Source organism: Fundulus heteroclitus, unplaced genomic scaffold (genome assembly GCF_011125445.2).
Source record: "Fundulus heteroclitus isolate FHET01 unplaced genomic scaffold, MU-UCD_Fhet_4.1 scaffold_39, whole genome shotgun sequence".
In the NCBI taxonomy this organism is placed as follows: domain Eukaryota; kingdom Metazoa; phylum Chordata; class Actinopteri; order Cyprinodontiformes; family Fundulidae; genus Fundulus; species Fundulus heteroclitus.
The window spans coordinates 2,441,805-2,458,384 of NW_023396803.1; the positions used below are offsets into that span (position 1 = coordinate 2,441,805).

General features: G+C 41.7%; 1 long non-coding RNA gene and 1 pseudogene across 3 annotated transcripts; both read left to right on the forward strand.

Annotated features, from left to right (window-relative positions):
* Nucleotides 1-3,026: 3,026 nt before the first annotated feature.
* LOC118560111 lies at nt 3,027-4,951 on the forward strand (annotated as a pseudogene).
* An 8,192-nt stretch (nt 4,952-13,143) lies between these two features.
* On the forward strand, nt 13,144-14,747 carry LOC118560119. 3 transcript variants are annotated; one of them, XR_004929089.1, is made up of 4 exons: nt 13,144-13,245; nt 13,348-13,411; nt 13,501-13,608; nt 13,698-14,747. It is a non-coding gene; the product is annotated as an uncharacterized LOC118560119 (long non-coding RNA). The 3 variants fall into 3 exon arrangements; XR_004929090.1 differs by having other exon boundaries at nt 13,701-14,747; XR_004929091.1 differs by having other exon boundaries at nt 13,348-13,407.
* Nucleotides 14,748-16,580: the final 1,833 nt, after the last annotated feature.

The window sequence follows — 16,580 nt, forward strand, 5'->3', positions numbered from 1 at the left end:
TCTGTCCCTCCCTCCCCTGCCCCCTCTTTCCGCCCCTGCCTTTCTCCGTCCTTGCTCTTTTTCGCCCCTCCCTCCCCCTCTCTGGCCTCTGCCCTTTTCCCCGTTTTAAGCTCCCCCTGAACATGAGAAAATCCTCGTTATTCGATGCTGTAGCGCACATATTCCCTAGTTACTGGGGGGAAATGGGGAGTACCAAGATGGCGGCTGGTGGCTTTAAAGCGACTCGTTCAAACAGACGGTGATTAGCACTCCGGTGTATATAGCTCAGTGGTAAAACCTAGGTGCTTGGTTTTAAATACTATTTGTATTCATATATTTTGAGTATATGACCCATTCTATGAGAATGGTGTTGTGCAATTATACACTGTTTAAAGTTATTTAATGTTTCATAAATAACTCTGTCAAGTATTGTCTGGTGATGAGCAGCTCTAAAGCTTACTTACTCGCAGCTTTAACATAGAACATAAACCACATTCATACAGTATAATTTTTTTTTTTATAAAATATAATAATAATCAATCTAAACAACTGGATAACTTAGCAACCATGGTAACTAAAATCTCAACCCCGCCACAATCTCACAACCCCGTTATAATCAAACCCATAACGGGGTTGAGATTTTTGCACAAAATGGCCGCTGCTCAATGTAGCGAATGCAAGAAGAGCACATGGGATGCATGAAATTCAGAATACGCATATGTTGTTAAAATAACAAAGGTTTTCATGAGTAGTACTTTTCTATATTCTTTTTATGTAACGGTGTTGAGTCATTTAGTTTGGCAACCACAATATCACAAGATAAATTTTCAAATTTACGAAAAATATGGGAGCAACTTGCCTGTCTCTGTGGTCCAGTTGAAATTTTCTAATTTACGAAAAACATGGGAGCAACTTGCCTGTCTCTGTGGTCCAGTTGTCCAAAAGACTTCAGTGTTGTCACTTCCTGATGAATGTACAGTTGCGGATCATACCATTCTGTTTTTGAAGGCGAGATCATTTGTGACTCGGGGACAGAAGTGATGTGATCTTTAATATTTAATGATTCATTTTGATTTAAAAAAACAATACCAGCAGAAGAGTATAAGTAGATATTGAGATTGATGTAAACATTTCTTGACTTTAAAAAAAAAATTGTTGGTATTTCCAAAGTAAACCTTCATCATGGCCATGAGGGACATCACAAAAGAGGGGGGTTGAATGAAAAAAAGTTAATCATTTCTCATAAAAATAAATAATTTAAATCAGGTTTTTACACTGCATTGAAGAATGCATTCAATGTATATGTAAAGCTGTTTGAATATAACATTTACTGACCCAATAGATGAAATGCACCTTAAGAGATCAGAGGGACTCTAAATGACCCATTTCTATAGAATGACTCATACACTTTACTATGGTTTTGAGAAGTTGTTCAACTAGAATCAAGTCCTGCTTTGTCAGAATTGCACAGCAGTCAAACAAGCACATACAAATGACTTCATGCTCATTTTACAAATTTCTCTTAATAATGTATTTAGTATTCTGGCATTTCCAAATGGCAATATATTGATCCCAAAGGGATCTGAAATTCTGAGTAACTCAATACGTTCAAATTATTTTAGATGATGATGGCTGTGGCCAGAAAACATTTTACGTAACCATCTGTTTAACAATTACTTGGAAGAAGCGGGTTGCTGCTTATACTGGTGGTCTCAGTTGGGAATCCTAACCTGCTCCCTTTTTGCCTGGTGTGTCTTCCCTCTTTTAATTCTCTCTTCCTGTCTAATAAAGTGTCAAATAACCGGCTGCAAGTGCCCAGAGAAATTGAAGTTTGAAGAAGTATCTCACTGAACCTAATCTGTTTTTGAAACACAATCTCCTACTCAGGGTTATCAATAAAGCACCAGGGCATGTTAAAACATGCTGTGGGTCAAGTTCTAGAATTTTACACCAGTTTAGGTCCCTTTTCAGACCAATTGTTTCACATTTCAATTGTAATGGTCAAATGTCAGATTAAACTATATTCAAGCTCCCACTTTTTTAATATGTTTGCACTTTTCAGTATTTCCATAGTTTACAATGTCATTTTTGCTTTATTTTAGCTTATGCTTTAAAACATTGCCTTTTTATTTTAAATTACTTTAAACTGCTTCCACACTTTAGCCTTTGTTCACTAAGTTAAATGTTTTTTTTTATTGCTTTAGATATGAAAAGCTCCTTTTTAATTTGTTTTTCTTAACCCTTCATTAAATTTTGTTTTTACAAATTTCTAAAATATACTGAGGCTAGCACCAGGATCTTAGTCTTGTTTAAAGGCCGTCTGCACCTTATCCGCATACTTAATATTTCTATTTGAATTGATTTTATTTTTTTTTTAAAGCATCCTTAAACCAACTCTGCTTTTCTATTATTACAAGCCTTTCACCTGTGCCAGACTTGCGATTTGGACATTTTCCACTGCTACCTGCTGTGAAACTCACCTGCATCAAGAGCTCATAAATACACATACCTCTTAATTCTAAATTTATTTAGACAAAAACATAATCTACACATTTACACAACACAATTATTTTAACACAAAAACATACACACACACTGCTAAATTTGATTAACTTCTATCTTTCTATCAAGCAAAATATTTGTACTACATTTGACTTTATTTTTGCTTCTGATTTTAATAACTTTTTCCCCCCAGTCTCTTTGCTGTGATTTGACAGAATGCCACGAAGAGGGCGTCGGTCGGAGGCAGCCAAGATCAGATGGAGAAGGATGGACTCTGAGCCAGATATTGCCAAGGTATATCAATTATACATTGCAGTATTATCTTTTTTTGTTCTCTTACCATTTCAGTAAATGTTGGTAGTTTTGGCCTTGGGCATGATTGCAAATCTTTCTGTCTATAGCCCACGACACCCCAACCCACCCCGCAGGCCTGGTCCCCCACTCAGTCTCCAGAGAAGAAGGTATAACTATCATTTTTGTTTTCAATGTCTTATTGTTGAATTAATTCTTTACTTATGTTACTCATTTCTGTCTTTAGAAAACCCCTACTGATGGCGTTCGGGCCCCCAGACCAGGTATGGCCATGAAAAATGTTTGGTAATTTATTTGCAGCAAACAAATCCAGTTACTTTATAGTTGACCTAAACATCTATTTAAAAACATTTCTTTCATAGACATGTCCCATGGTGTGCCAGGAGGAACCTCGTGAGCCATCGACCCCCCTCCGGTCTCGTATGTAGAGAACATTGTAGAATTTCTTTAATTCTCAAAGACCTGAAGGTTTGATCTTAACATATGTGTCTCTAAACAGGTCAAGGGACAGGGTATCGGCATCGTGTCATGCAGTGGGGCTATTCACGCGTATCCAGGCGTAGGCGTAAGTTCGTGCTCCTAGCCGAGGCTCCAGAGAAAAAGGTATTATATACATTTATATATTTTATTTTTTTTTTAAATTTTGATTTGAGGTATTGTTCAGGATTTGGGGGGAAGATGAATGGGAGATTGACCTTTGCATTTGTGCTCACTGCTGTGAAATGGGTGCTTTATTGGTCCGTTGTGGTGAAAATAGAGCTGAGCCAAAATGCTAAGATCTTGATTTAACTGTTCTATGTTCCTGCCCTCATCTATTGTCATGAGCTTTGGGTTGTGACAGAAACCCCTGGGAACGTCTTGGGATTCCCCTGGAGCACATGACCCAAGTAGCTGGGGACAGGGCCATCATGGCCTCCCTACTGAAGCTGCTTCCCCCATGACCTGACCTCCGATAGCCATATCATAAACTAATCTTAATGTTGAATCAATATCCATTAAACCCTTTTTTTTATTTATTTTTTTATTAGTTTGCTCTATTGGTTGGCGATTCCCATTTGCGAGCTATTGTGGATGGGTTTGTCACCATGCCAAAGAGTACTTTCTCCTTAGGGGTGCTGTCTTCTCCTGGAGCATCTGCAGACGAGTTGCGACGTGAGGTACTGGATACGGTTTCTGCCTCGGACCCCAGACGTCATCTGTCTTCTGGCGCCCAGCAACAACTTGAGTTCTAGCACGACCTACCAGGAGGCGGGACGGGACTTCGACTCTTTGTTGCATACCATAAGCAACCTCTGTGCTAATGTAAGTTTATTACCACTACATTTATTTCTAGTCAATTACATCTGAAAATATGACATGTTAATGTGCTTCTTCTGTTTTGTTTGAATTAAAAGGTGGTTGTTTTGGACTTCCCACCACGGCTCATCGTCGAGGAGAGGGAGCAGACACTCCTGCGACAGGAGTACAGCCGTGTAGCAGCCAAGAGAAGTAAGTGTTGTAAACAATCTGTGTTTACACTAAAACTTTTGTCATATCCATTATATGTTACCAAGTATAGCATTGTTATCTGGGGGAAAAAGAATAAACATTTTTTTATTTCTTTTTTGGGAGGGACTGGGTACTTAAGTGGTTTTGTAAAACATAACTTTTGTACTGAATTTACCCAAAAAACACTCTTTCATTGCCAAGTTTGTATAATCTTTCAACAATACAATGTTAGCCTGGTTGACATTAGGGAATAACAATGTTTTTCTTTTCTGTCTAGATGTTCGGTACCTACCGGTCATTGAGCACTTCCCTCTCAGCCACCTGGACTTGTGGAGCAGGGATGGTGTGTAAGTTATTATTTTTTATTTTTTTAACAACATTTGACCTACACTTCCTGTGTATAATAAAATATTTTCTATAACTGCGTTTCAGGTTCATCTGAGTGACGCACCTGGGATGGAGGTTCTTGCTAAGTTGCTGTGGGCTGCGGTCTCCACGCAACTTTCAGTTAAGTGCGCCTGTGTCTGAGTCTCTAGCTCTGTCTGCTTTTCCACCTCTATCTGCTTGTCCCCCCGTCTCGTTGCCTCCTTGTCCCCCCCGTCTCGTTGCCTCCTTGTCCCCCCGTCTCGTTGCCTCCTTGTCCCCCCGTCTCGTTGCCTCCTTGTCCCCCCGTCTCGGTTGCCTCCTTGTCCCCCCGTTCTCGTTGCCTCCTTGTCCCCCCCCGTCTCGTTGCCTGCTTGTCCCCCCGTCTCGTTGCCTGCTTGTCCCCCCGTCTCGTTGCCTGCTTGTCCCCCCGTCTCGTTGCCTGCTTGTCCCCCCGTCTCGTTGCCTCCTTGTCCCCCCGTTCTCGTTGCCTGCTTGTCCCCCCGTCTCGTTGCGCTGCTTGTCCCCCCGTCTCGTTGCCTGCTTGTCCCCCGTCTCGTTGCCTGCTTGTCCCCCCGTCTCGTTTGCCTGCTTGTCCCCCCGTCTCGTTGCCTGCTTGTCCCCCCGTCTCGTTGCCTGCTTGTCCCCCCGTCTCGTTGCCTGCTTGTCCCCCCGTCTCGTTGCCTGCTTGTCCCCCCCGTCTCGTTGCCTGCTTGTCCCCCCGTCTCGTTGCCTGCTTGTCCCCCCGTCTCGTTGCCTGCTTGTCCCACCGTCTCGTTGCCTGCTTGTCCCCCGTCTCGTTGCCTGCTTGTCCCCCCGTCTCGTTGCCTGCTTGTCCCCCCGTCTCTGTGTCTGATTTTTCCACCTCTGTCTGTCTCTGTTATGCGCCCTGTGCCTGCTTCTCCCCATGTCTCGGCAAGACATCCCTTTCCCAGGCTTGTTGTGGACTGCAAGGGGCCTGGTCAGAGTGCTTCACACCCCTTCCACGGGACTGTCGTCGGTGGTGGCCAGAAGGTACTCCATACATACTTAATTTCTTTTTTCGTAGTCTTTTAAGTTGTGATTTCTTGTGAATTTGCCCCATATAGATGAACTGTATTAAATTACACACATTGCACAATCTTTTTATCTTTAATAGTATTTTTTATATTCTTGGTGTGTAGTCACAACAACGGTGGATAATAACACAATACTGAATTTGTTAAATTTTCTTTTGTTCCAGGCTTCTGTGTTGGAACCCTGTGTCAGAGGTCCCCCTGTCCTGTCTGTGAGGGCTACACATTCCCAAGCCGACAAAAGATATGATAAGTTTTCACGCAATCACCAGTGCACATGCATGGCTCTAACATTTTTAGCTTACCACAATGAGGGGTTAGAGTTTAACACAATGTTACTAGACAGAGTGATCATGAAAGGTGATAAACTTTATGTTGCCACTAAAACGGCAGCTATTGATGAATGGAACTTTTGAAGATAACCACTTAACATTTGAAGAGATGCCTAGGAATGTAATGACAGACACAAACCTTTATGAAGTACACACAACAGGTTTAAGGGTTGGTCGAGTCTTTGCTCCTTCTGAAAGCCCTCAAAGGTCTCGACAAATGGCTTTGTCTCTTGGTGAAGAACTGCGGTCTCTATCAGAAAATGTCACCCATGCATTTCTTCTGGTGACTCCAGAATGCATTGCAATTTTCAGGGACAGAGATGGCAGGTTTGGAGTTTTTGATTCCCACTCAAGAAACTCTGCAGGTCTGCCCCAACCCTATGGCACTGCAATAATGATGACTTTCAGCAACCGAACTACCATGCTGAAACATCTGCAACGGCTGTTTCAAAACCGTGGCCCGAATGCCACCTATGAGTTTGTACCAGTGGGTTTTGTCAGGAATAATGACCTTCCTCAGGACTTGACATTTCAAAATGTTTCACTTCGCCCCACACATGCAAATCCAACTGTCAGAAAACCAGAGAGTGCTTTGAATGAAGACAAAATGCCTCCATGGTTGAAAGAAATGGACAACGTTTTTGAGGAAGTTAGTCCAACAGCCAAAGCAAGTCAACCTGTTGGAAAACCAGACAAAGATTTTGATGAAATGTCTCCATGGTTGAGAGAAATGACAAATGTAGTAGAAGAAATTGCTCCAAAAGTCCCTCAGATGACAAAAGTTGAAAAAGCCAAGAGAAGAAAAATTAAGAACAGGCTCAAATCACAGCAGAAACAAAACACTACTACAAAAATTAGAGAAAGTGCATCTGAAAAATCCTACATAAGAACTCGATACAGAGATGATCCAGTCTTCAGAAGCCAGCAAAAAGCATGCATAAGAACTCGATACAGAGATGATCCAGTCTTCAGAAGTCAGCAAAAAGCATACATAAGAACTCGATACAAAGATGATCCAGTCTTCAGAAGCCAGCAAAAATCATACGTAAGGACTCGATTCAGAGATGATGCAGTCTTCAGAAACCAGCAAAAAATGAAAATGCGGGAATCAATGAAGGAAAAGTACCATAAACAGCCTGATTATCGTGTCCAAAAAATTAAAAATAGTGCTTCCAACAAGAAAATAAAGATGTCAAACAACATTCTTTCCAGAACCCAGATACTACATCATGCTCTGCGAATCAGAAGAAAGTACAAAAGAAATGTCATCTTATACCACAAAACTCCACAGCCCCTGATGACTCAAGAAATAAAAGCTGCAATACAAAAGTTTCACGATAAAATTCGCCATGGTCCCACATATGTCTGCACGGTGTGTCACAGAGCTCTTTTCCCAGGTCAAGTAAAGCATTGTAACAGAGGTAAGTATACAAAGAACAGGGAAGTGGTGACTGAGTGCTTAACGGGAACATATGTTCACATCTGTGGATCTGCATGCTCTGCCCCATGTTCTGTACCTAAGGAGAGGATGCAAGAATGGATCTGCTTCACATGTGACAACCACCTATTCAGAGGAGGGATGCCACCAATTGCTGTTGCAAATGGCTTGCATCTGTCACCCATTCCCCCAGAGCTTGCTGAGCTGAATGTGCTAGAAAGGCAGATTATTGCAAAAATTATCCCATTTGCAAAGATCGTGTCATTGCCAAAAGGACAGCAAAAAGCAGTGCATGGAGCAGTTGTATGTGTTCCTTCTGATATGGAAACAACTGTAAACAGTCTCCCACGGCCCAACACAGAAGCCCAGCTCTTACAGGTCAAGCTGAAAAGAAAATAACATTCAAAGGTCATCAGTACTTTTACACTGTTAACATGAAGAATGTTCTGGCTGGTCTGACAACACTTAAACAGACCCATCCCGATTACAGGGATGTTACAATAAATCAAAGTGCTGCCTGTGATTTTCAACAGGATGAGCCAACCCAGGACTCGATCCCTGAATCTGACACTGATTCAAGTGCAGCAACAGACCAACAACCTGAGCACATAGGAGAAGAGCATCAAGCGCTTCGACCTGGTTTAATCTTAGACACCTGCATGCAACCCCCGGACCTGGGACAAGAAGTATTATCTTATGGAGACGGAATTTTCAGCATTGCTCCTGCCCAAGGAAACAAACCTGTATCCTTCTTCAGTGTTCCCAGACTTGAATCCATGGCTTACCCAGTCCAATTCCCCACTGGAAGAAACACCTTGGATGAAGTCAGACGAGTCAAGCTGTCTCCAAGTATGTATTTCAATGTACGTCTTTTCTCAGTAGACACTAGGTTTGCGGCAGACCAGAGTTATCTCTTCTTTGCTCAGTTTATCACTGAGACCCACATGGCCAACAGCAGCATGTCTATTCAAACACGAAAAGGAAAACCGACGACCAAAGATGGACGGCACATTTCCAATAAAATGCTCCAGAATAAAGAAGAGGTGGAAACGCTGATCCACAATAAAGAGGCCACTCGTTTCATGCAAACCGTTAAGAGGCACTCCAGCTTATTGGGAAAAAGGCCTCCGTGATTTGCACGCCATGGTTCGGCAGCTTGGAAAACCTACCTTCTTTGTGACCTTCTCCGCTGCTGAAATGAGATGGCCACAGTTCATTGAGGCCATCAAAGCTCAGCATGGACAACAGGTAGAGTTTTCAGAACTTGACTGGAATGCAAAGTGCGATATTCTTAGAAGCAATCCGGTCACTGTCATGCGAATGTTTGATAAGAGAGTGGACGCACTCTTTACAGACCTCATTCTTTCCCCAGCGCAGCCCATTGGACCTGTTGAGGATTACTTTTATCGTGTGGAGTTTCAGGCTAGGGGTTCACCTCATATACATGCGGTGATATGGATTAAGGATGCACCCAAGATGGAAGATCCGTCATGTTGCGATCAGGTCATAAATTTCATCGACCGCTACATATGCTGTCAATTGCCCGATGAAACCGCAGACCCTGAGCTCCATAAAATTGTCAAGGAGGTTCAAATGCACAGCAGAAACCATTCTAAATCGTGCAAGAAACGAAACATTGAATGCCGATTTGGATTTCCCAAACTACCCATGGAAAAAACCACAATTACCGTTCCTCAGTTCGATGTGGATTTGGAAGATGACGAGAAAAACACAGAGCAAGTGTCAGAAAAGAAAGTTGAGAATAACTCCAAAAAATCCACATCCAGACTTGTCTCTAAACTACAAACTGAAGCTAAAAAGAAGCTGAAGCCAGTAAGGGATTTACTGTTGGACGAAAAATCATCTTTCAAGGATTTGTCGCAGCTACTCCAGGCTTGTAACATGACCAGCCAGGAATACAGATACTATGTTGATGCTCTCACTTCTGGCATGGTGGTAATGATGAAGCGTAGCCTTGAGGACATTTGGGTCAACGCTTACAACCCCATTCTCCTCCGTGCATGGAATGCCAACATGGACATTCAGTATGTGCTTGATGAGTACAGCTGCATCGAGTACATGATGTCCTACATAGCCAAGCCAGAGCATGAAATGTCACAGTTTCTCAAGTCTGTCATTGAGGATCTGAAGAACTCAAATGTCAACCAACAGGATGAGATGAAGAAGATCATGCAGGCTTATTCAAAACAACGAGAGGTCAGTGCTCAGGAGTCTGTAGCCCGCACCTGCAGTCTACCTCTTAAGAAGTCGTCACGTAGTGTCATTTTCATTCAAACAGCTGAAGATGCTATGAAAATGAGTCTTCCAATGAGCAGACTCAAGAACATGGGCCCAGATGAGAAGGATATCTGGATGAAAGGATTGCCAGACAAATACATCAACAGACCTCAAACTGTGGAATTTGAAAACATGTGTCTGGCTGTATTTGTATCTGAATACAGGGTCCTGTACGGTAGGCAAATTAAAGGACCCAATGCAATTCCTCTCTTAAACGAAGCCGGCTACATCCAGAAAAGAACAGTGGGGAAGCCAGCCGTCATTAGATTCACTCGTTTCTCTGAAACAAAACAGCCAGAAAAGTTTTACAGGCGGCTCCTGAAGTTGTACTTGCCACACAGGAGTGACGAGGATCTCAACAGTCATGAACACCCTTCATATGAAGCATTTTACAACAATGGACATCACCGTAGGTGGCGTGTGAAACAATGGGTGGACTTTAATCGGAACAGGTATGAAGGACATGGGAAAAAAAATTGACAAGATCATGGAAAAAATAGAAAGGCAAGGACCAGTCCGGAATGCTTGGAACACTTTTGCACCTGAGGTCGAAGTGGACCGTTTGGAATGTGTTGCACAGCGACCAGTGGTGGAAGAAGACGACGAGCAGGACCCTGTTCCAGATTACCAAATGAATGTATCCCTGCCAGCTGTTGAAGTACCAAGCCTAAGCCCTGACTTTGTGAGACAAATGTTCCGCAGTTTAAATCAGACTCAGTCATCCATATTCTATGCAATTCACCATTGGTGCCTGCAGCGTGTCTGGGGTCAGAACCCTGAACCCTTCTTTTATTTCTTGACAGGAGGAGCCGGTTGTGGTAAATCACATGTCATCAAATGTGTTTACCAGGAGGCAACTAAGCTTTTGCATCAGCTTCCTAGACTTCGTGATGTCGGTGACATGTCTCAACCCACTGTGCTCCTGACCGCTTTCACTGGGACTGCGGCATACAACATTTCAGGCAAAACTTTGCATTCCATCTTGAAGCTCCCCAAAAGCTTGAAGCCACCTTACAAGGGACTTGGAAATTCCCTGGATGAGGTCAGAGCAGTTCTTTCCAATGTGGAAATCTTGATTATTGATGAAATCTCTATGGTCTCTAAAGAACTATTGGCGTATGTTCACTGGAGATTTCAGCAGATCAAAGGAAACACAAGGCCGTTTGGTGGGATTTGTGTTCTTGCGGTGGGAGACTTTTACCAGCTGCCCCCCTTGGGAGCTTCAAAAACCTCTTTGTGTCATGGAGGATGGTGTACTTGATCTCTGGAATGAGAATTTCTGCCTGGTAAGTCTTACAGAGATCATGCGACAGAAGGATGACAAACTCTTTGCTGAGCTACTTAATCGGCTTCGTGTCAAAAGGAAAGCTGATGATCTCAGCGAGGAGGACAGATCTTTGCTGAAGCAGTGTGTTGCAGATCCCAAGGATTGTCCGTTGGATGTGTTGCACATTTTTGCAACCAACAAACAGGTAGATGCACACAACGCTGCAGTGGTTGCCTCATTAGGTACAGCTATTGTTGATGTTCACGCAGAGGAATACAGGAGAGAAACAAAAACTGGAAACATGATTAGTTTGGGCAGTTGCATTAGAGGCAACAGTCGAGATTTGTGCGACCACATCCAAGCTGGATTGGGTATTAGAGTCATGATAACAAGGAACCTGGATGTAGAGGATGGCCTGGTAAATGGAACCTTTGGAACGATAGTCGACATTGTTACCCACACCAATGACGAAATGATAACTGTGAAACTGATCGGACTGAGACTGGACAATTCCATGGCTGGACGTACCAAAAGAATGCGTGGTAAACCAGACGACTTAGTCTACATTGAGAGATTCGAGGAACAAAGCAGCGTAAGAGGAGTGATACGACGGCAGTTTCCACTTAAATTGGCCTTTGGGTGTACAGCACACAAAGTACAGGGGATGACCATGCAGTCGGCAGTTGTTTCTTTAAAACGTATGTTTGCACCTGGTATGGCATATGTGGGATTAAGTCGTACAACTTCTTTGGAAGGGCTTAAAATCATCGATTTTGATGAGAAAAAGATCTACGCTGATGAAAGAATCACAGCAGCCATGGATACGATGAGGCAAGCATCGTTCTCCAACACCAGCCCCCTCCTGCATTTCCCATCAAGTCCTCTGCACACTACATTGAAAATCATCCACCACAACGTTGAAGGTCTTGTATGTCACTATGACGACATGAAGCACCATCATGAACTGGGATTGACCGATATTCTCTGTCTTACGGAAAGTCATTTGTTTGGATCTTCTTATCCAGCTTCTTTGCAAATGGAGGGTTATTGTTTGTTTGCACGCAACAGACACATCTCCTACTCTAGCAGAGCCGACATTGCTACCAAGGAAGGGGGGGGAGTAGCAACTTACTGCAAGAGCATTCTCCAACCTGAGGAACGCAGATACTTTCACAATGTTACAGATCTTGAGTACAATGTCATTAGATTGGACGCTCCGATATCAGTCCTTGTTGCCACGGTTTACAGGCCACCCAGTTATGATCTTGCCAGCTTCTTGAAAAACATTCAGAGCTTCTTGGATGGTCTTTATTCTATTGATATTCAGCCCGTTGTTGTATTGGGAGACTTCAATGAGGATCTTCTCTCTCCAGGAAAAAAAGCAATCAAGGACTTGTTTGAAAGCAAAGGATTCACTCAGCTTATCTCATCTCCAACAACAAAAAAGCGCACCCTGATTGATCACATTTACATATCTCGCCCAAATATTGTGTCCAGTCAGGTGTGTTGCAGACATATTACAGTTACCACAACCCGGTATACTGTATTTTGTCTTCTTTCTCAGCTGCTGCCTCTCCTTCACTTTTTGACATGTAACATGCGATTGGGCAGGACTGTGTTGCTTTGTTCTTGATTTAATAGTCGCCAATCGCATAGCACAGCTGACTGTTACAACCCTCTTAATAATTTCTGAGTCTAACCATGATCCTACACTTTCTGCAAAGAAATGACTGCTCTGAATATGTTTTATGGCACAATTTGTTTTTCTTTCTTACCAGTGCTCCCATTAGACTTTCCTTTGGTGGTGGTGGTTGTTATTGATCATGAGCCACTACTTGTACAGAGCTATGCAGAGCACCGTGTTCCAGAATGGCCATTTTTGGCTACATTTTAAATCTGGGAATGCGTAATTATTTTATTTTTAGTTGCCACCCTGTGCATGCTTCATTCTCTTCCCCTGTCTCTGCTTTCCACGCTGTGCATGCTTCAGCCTCTTGTTGCTATCTCTGCTACCGCCCTGTGCCTACTTGGAAATGATGTTGCACCTGAAGTTTACAGCTTTGTATGTCATGTTTTGAGTGGCATTAACCCCTTTTTTCCCCAAGTTTTTCTGTTTTGCAGGTTATGCAATGTGACACACATAAGTTTGTGCTTGAAGAACGTCAAAATTAACCTGGTAGACCTGGAAGGCAACCCACCATTAGCAGCAAGGTATCCAATTTACACATGGCCAAACCTAACGAATATTTTATTACAATTTTTTCATCACTCCATCATTCTGCCATTTCAACAGTATCATGATTGTGTTTTTAGGTGATATTAAGTACTGAGGTGTGTCAGGAGGACGTCTGTCTCAATATTCAATGCTTTGATGTAGGTATGTACTTAAAATGTATGTAGTTACAATCTGTACAATGCTTATGTTAAAATCTCAAAAACTTTCTTGTATATCATGGTTTTTGTTAGAATTTGCACTGAACTGAGTATTGCCGTGGACTGAAGGAGTAACCAGATAGCCCTGTGATTGGTCATAGTCTTCAGTTGGACTTGTCAACCCACGCTGTAGACTATAAGGTACATTTGTATTCTGTTAAAATCACAAATGTCACTGATAACATAAAAAGCCTTATGTAAGCTTTTGTGGTTTGTTATTTCAATTTCAGCAGTTTGGAAGGAAGACACCAGAGAACTGATTTTTTATTTTTTTTTTCTTTTCTTTTTCACTTTGCAACAAAGGAGCAGTTGCCACGTGCTCAAAATGTCCTGACAGCTTTTTCCCGTACTAACATACAGACTCTTTTTATTTCATGAATGTTTTTGATTTTTCTCTTTTCCACTGACTTCCATTGTCATGTTGGATTTTATGTTATACTGTGATGTTGCATTAAGTTGATTGTTATAGTTTTATGATTAAGAATGGAAACTCTCTACTACAGACACACACCAAGATCTACAGTTCTCGCAATCTTTTTGCTTTATGTAGACAACCAGGTTCTGATGAGTATCACAGAACCATAAATTACTCAGTAATGCTAATTTTTAGATTCAATACAGGGTGTCTTCTCGCTCAGATTGGCCCACAGCGGGATTCCCCTTGACTTGGCTGCATCAGTTTTTTTTACCATTTCTTAGACGAGGTGGTGTTTTTCTGGTGGAGGCCCAGCCTGCCCTGTGATGCCCCCTACTGGTACTCTTGAATTTGTAAGGTTTAAGAGTGATGCATGTCTGTCCATGGGGATGGAGAGTGGAGGACCAGGTAGGAGGTTTCTTGGGGTGGATGTACAGTAGACAGATTTGACCTTGGTTACTGAACTGTATTAGCTTACCTAGTTTAATGTAAATTTAAAATAATGTGTGCATAGGAACCTAAAACAGGCCTAGCTCAAATAGTTGAACCCTAAATTGTAGATAAAATGCTTGGACTGTGGTCTGTTGACTGCGTTTAACCTTTTGTATTTTTTTTTATCCAGATTGGCCATTTGGTTATAGGAGAACATTCCACAGCTGCCTTCATGCAGGACACAGAAAATAATGACGTGTGTCATTGGCATTTCTTACAGACAATGCCCATTACTCATGATATATATATTTTAGTTCACTTTGTTTGATTTCTCATTGTCCTAGAGCATGTTATAGTTGTAATTTTAACAATTATTGCCTGTTTAAAGTTTGTTCTGTTTTTTTAGTTAATAAATATGTTTATTGTCAGCATACTTATGTCTGTTTATTTGTATACATGACAATGGTAACTAACACAAGGTTTAACATGCAAACGGTATAAACATACAAACATGTTTAAAGAAAGTTGAGTAAAAGGAAAACATTTAGTCTTAAACAGTGCACCAGCAACAGCAAGAACTACATTCTTTGTGAGAATTGTCAAGAAAAATCTATTCAATAAATTGGGGAAAGCTTCCCAATAGAAGACTAAAGACATAGTTGGTGGATAAAGACCAGCTATGTACCAGGTATGAACTTATAATGTGGAGTACTCTGTGTCAAGACCCTCCAAACCAGAGTCAATGTCAAAAGTGCCTTTTTGGGGCTAAAAACGAAATAACCAGAGCGGTTGACCTGTGATCGACAGTACTCCATTGCAAAAAAATATATCTTATAATGTACGTGCTAAATTGTAGGGAAAGCACAAGGAAAGCAACCTTAAAAATCTAAATAAACAACAAATGTAACAAAACAGAAAAAGCAGTGCAAGCATCTAATTAAACTAGGAGTTTATTTCACAAATGCACAATGATAGAAAAAGGCTTCTTTTAAAAATGTTGCTAACTTTGGAACAATGCTTGTAATGGGTTTCATTCTAGGGCTCCACAATTCCTAGCAATGCAAGGGAGAACCTCACATGCAGCTAAAGTTAGCAAACATTGAAAATAGAAACATGAGCTTGTTGTTTGCTAAATATTTGGTTGCTACAACTTCCAGAAGGTGTAGGTTTTGTTTGTCACGTGAACATATTTAAATATGTTGAGCACACCTTTTTGTCATGTGTCACCCATAAACACATTCAATCTGGTGCGGAACTGTCCAGTGCTGAAATGGCTGCATACTTTCCTGTCTGGGCTCTATAGTCACCACAGATACTGTCCAGTGCCTAATCCAATGAAACTCTGCTTCAGAGTTTCAAGTGCTAATGGAGGTAGGACCCTGCCTTAAGTTTTGACCTGTGACAAAAGGTTAAATACTACAATATTGGAAAATCTTGGGGTATTTGTCTTACCTTCCACAGTGTCAGCACACTGATTCAATTGGTTTTATTGCCTTTCCTGTGTTTTCTGATGTTTCTTTAATGACAACAGTTTACATAGAAGACAGACATTTTGCCTTCCTGCACACAAATCTTTTTTCAAACACTTGTATCAAACCTCTGCTTAAGAACAACCTCTAAAAACATTTGATTTAAAATCCCCAAGCAATAAAAGCCTACAACCAAGGATAATTTTTAAACAACCAAACATATTTGAAACAAGCAGCATCCGATCTGAACAGCTTACATTTTCCTTTCCACCACATACAGAGAGACACATTTATAATTCTTACAAGCTCTTAACAGATATACCTTACACCCTACCAAAGCTCAGCCTAATCAACACTCAGAAGCTTTTCCTTTAACGGTTATGCACACCACCAGGCGGGCGCCTTCTTCAACTTCTTCAGAAGTTGAACGTTTCTAGTTATTATCATTATTATAGTACCGTTAATACAGCCCGAACCGTAGGGTCTACCCCCACAAACTATATATCAAAACGTGCGTCTCGACGCCGCGATCAGGGCTTTTTGTACTTGATGCCGTTTCGACTTACAGTTGGAACAAAATTCGCAAAAAACACTTCTTAACACAATTGACCTCTCAATAATGCTCGGCTGAGCACGACACTGGTGTTTTGGTCGAGTGGGTTAGGTGTCGGGCTGCAAAGCAGAAGATCGAAAGTTCAAATCCAAGCTGTGCCAATTTTAGAGAATTACATTTTCACCCAATATTTCATTTCCCTTTGGCTTTAAAAAACGATTTTTCAATTTAAATCAATACAGTT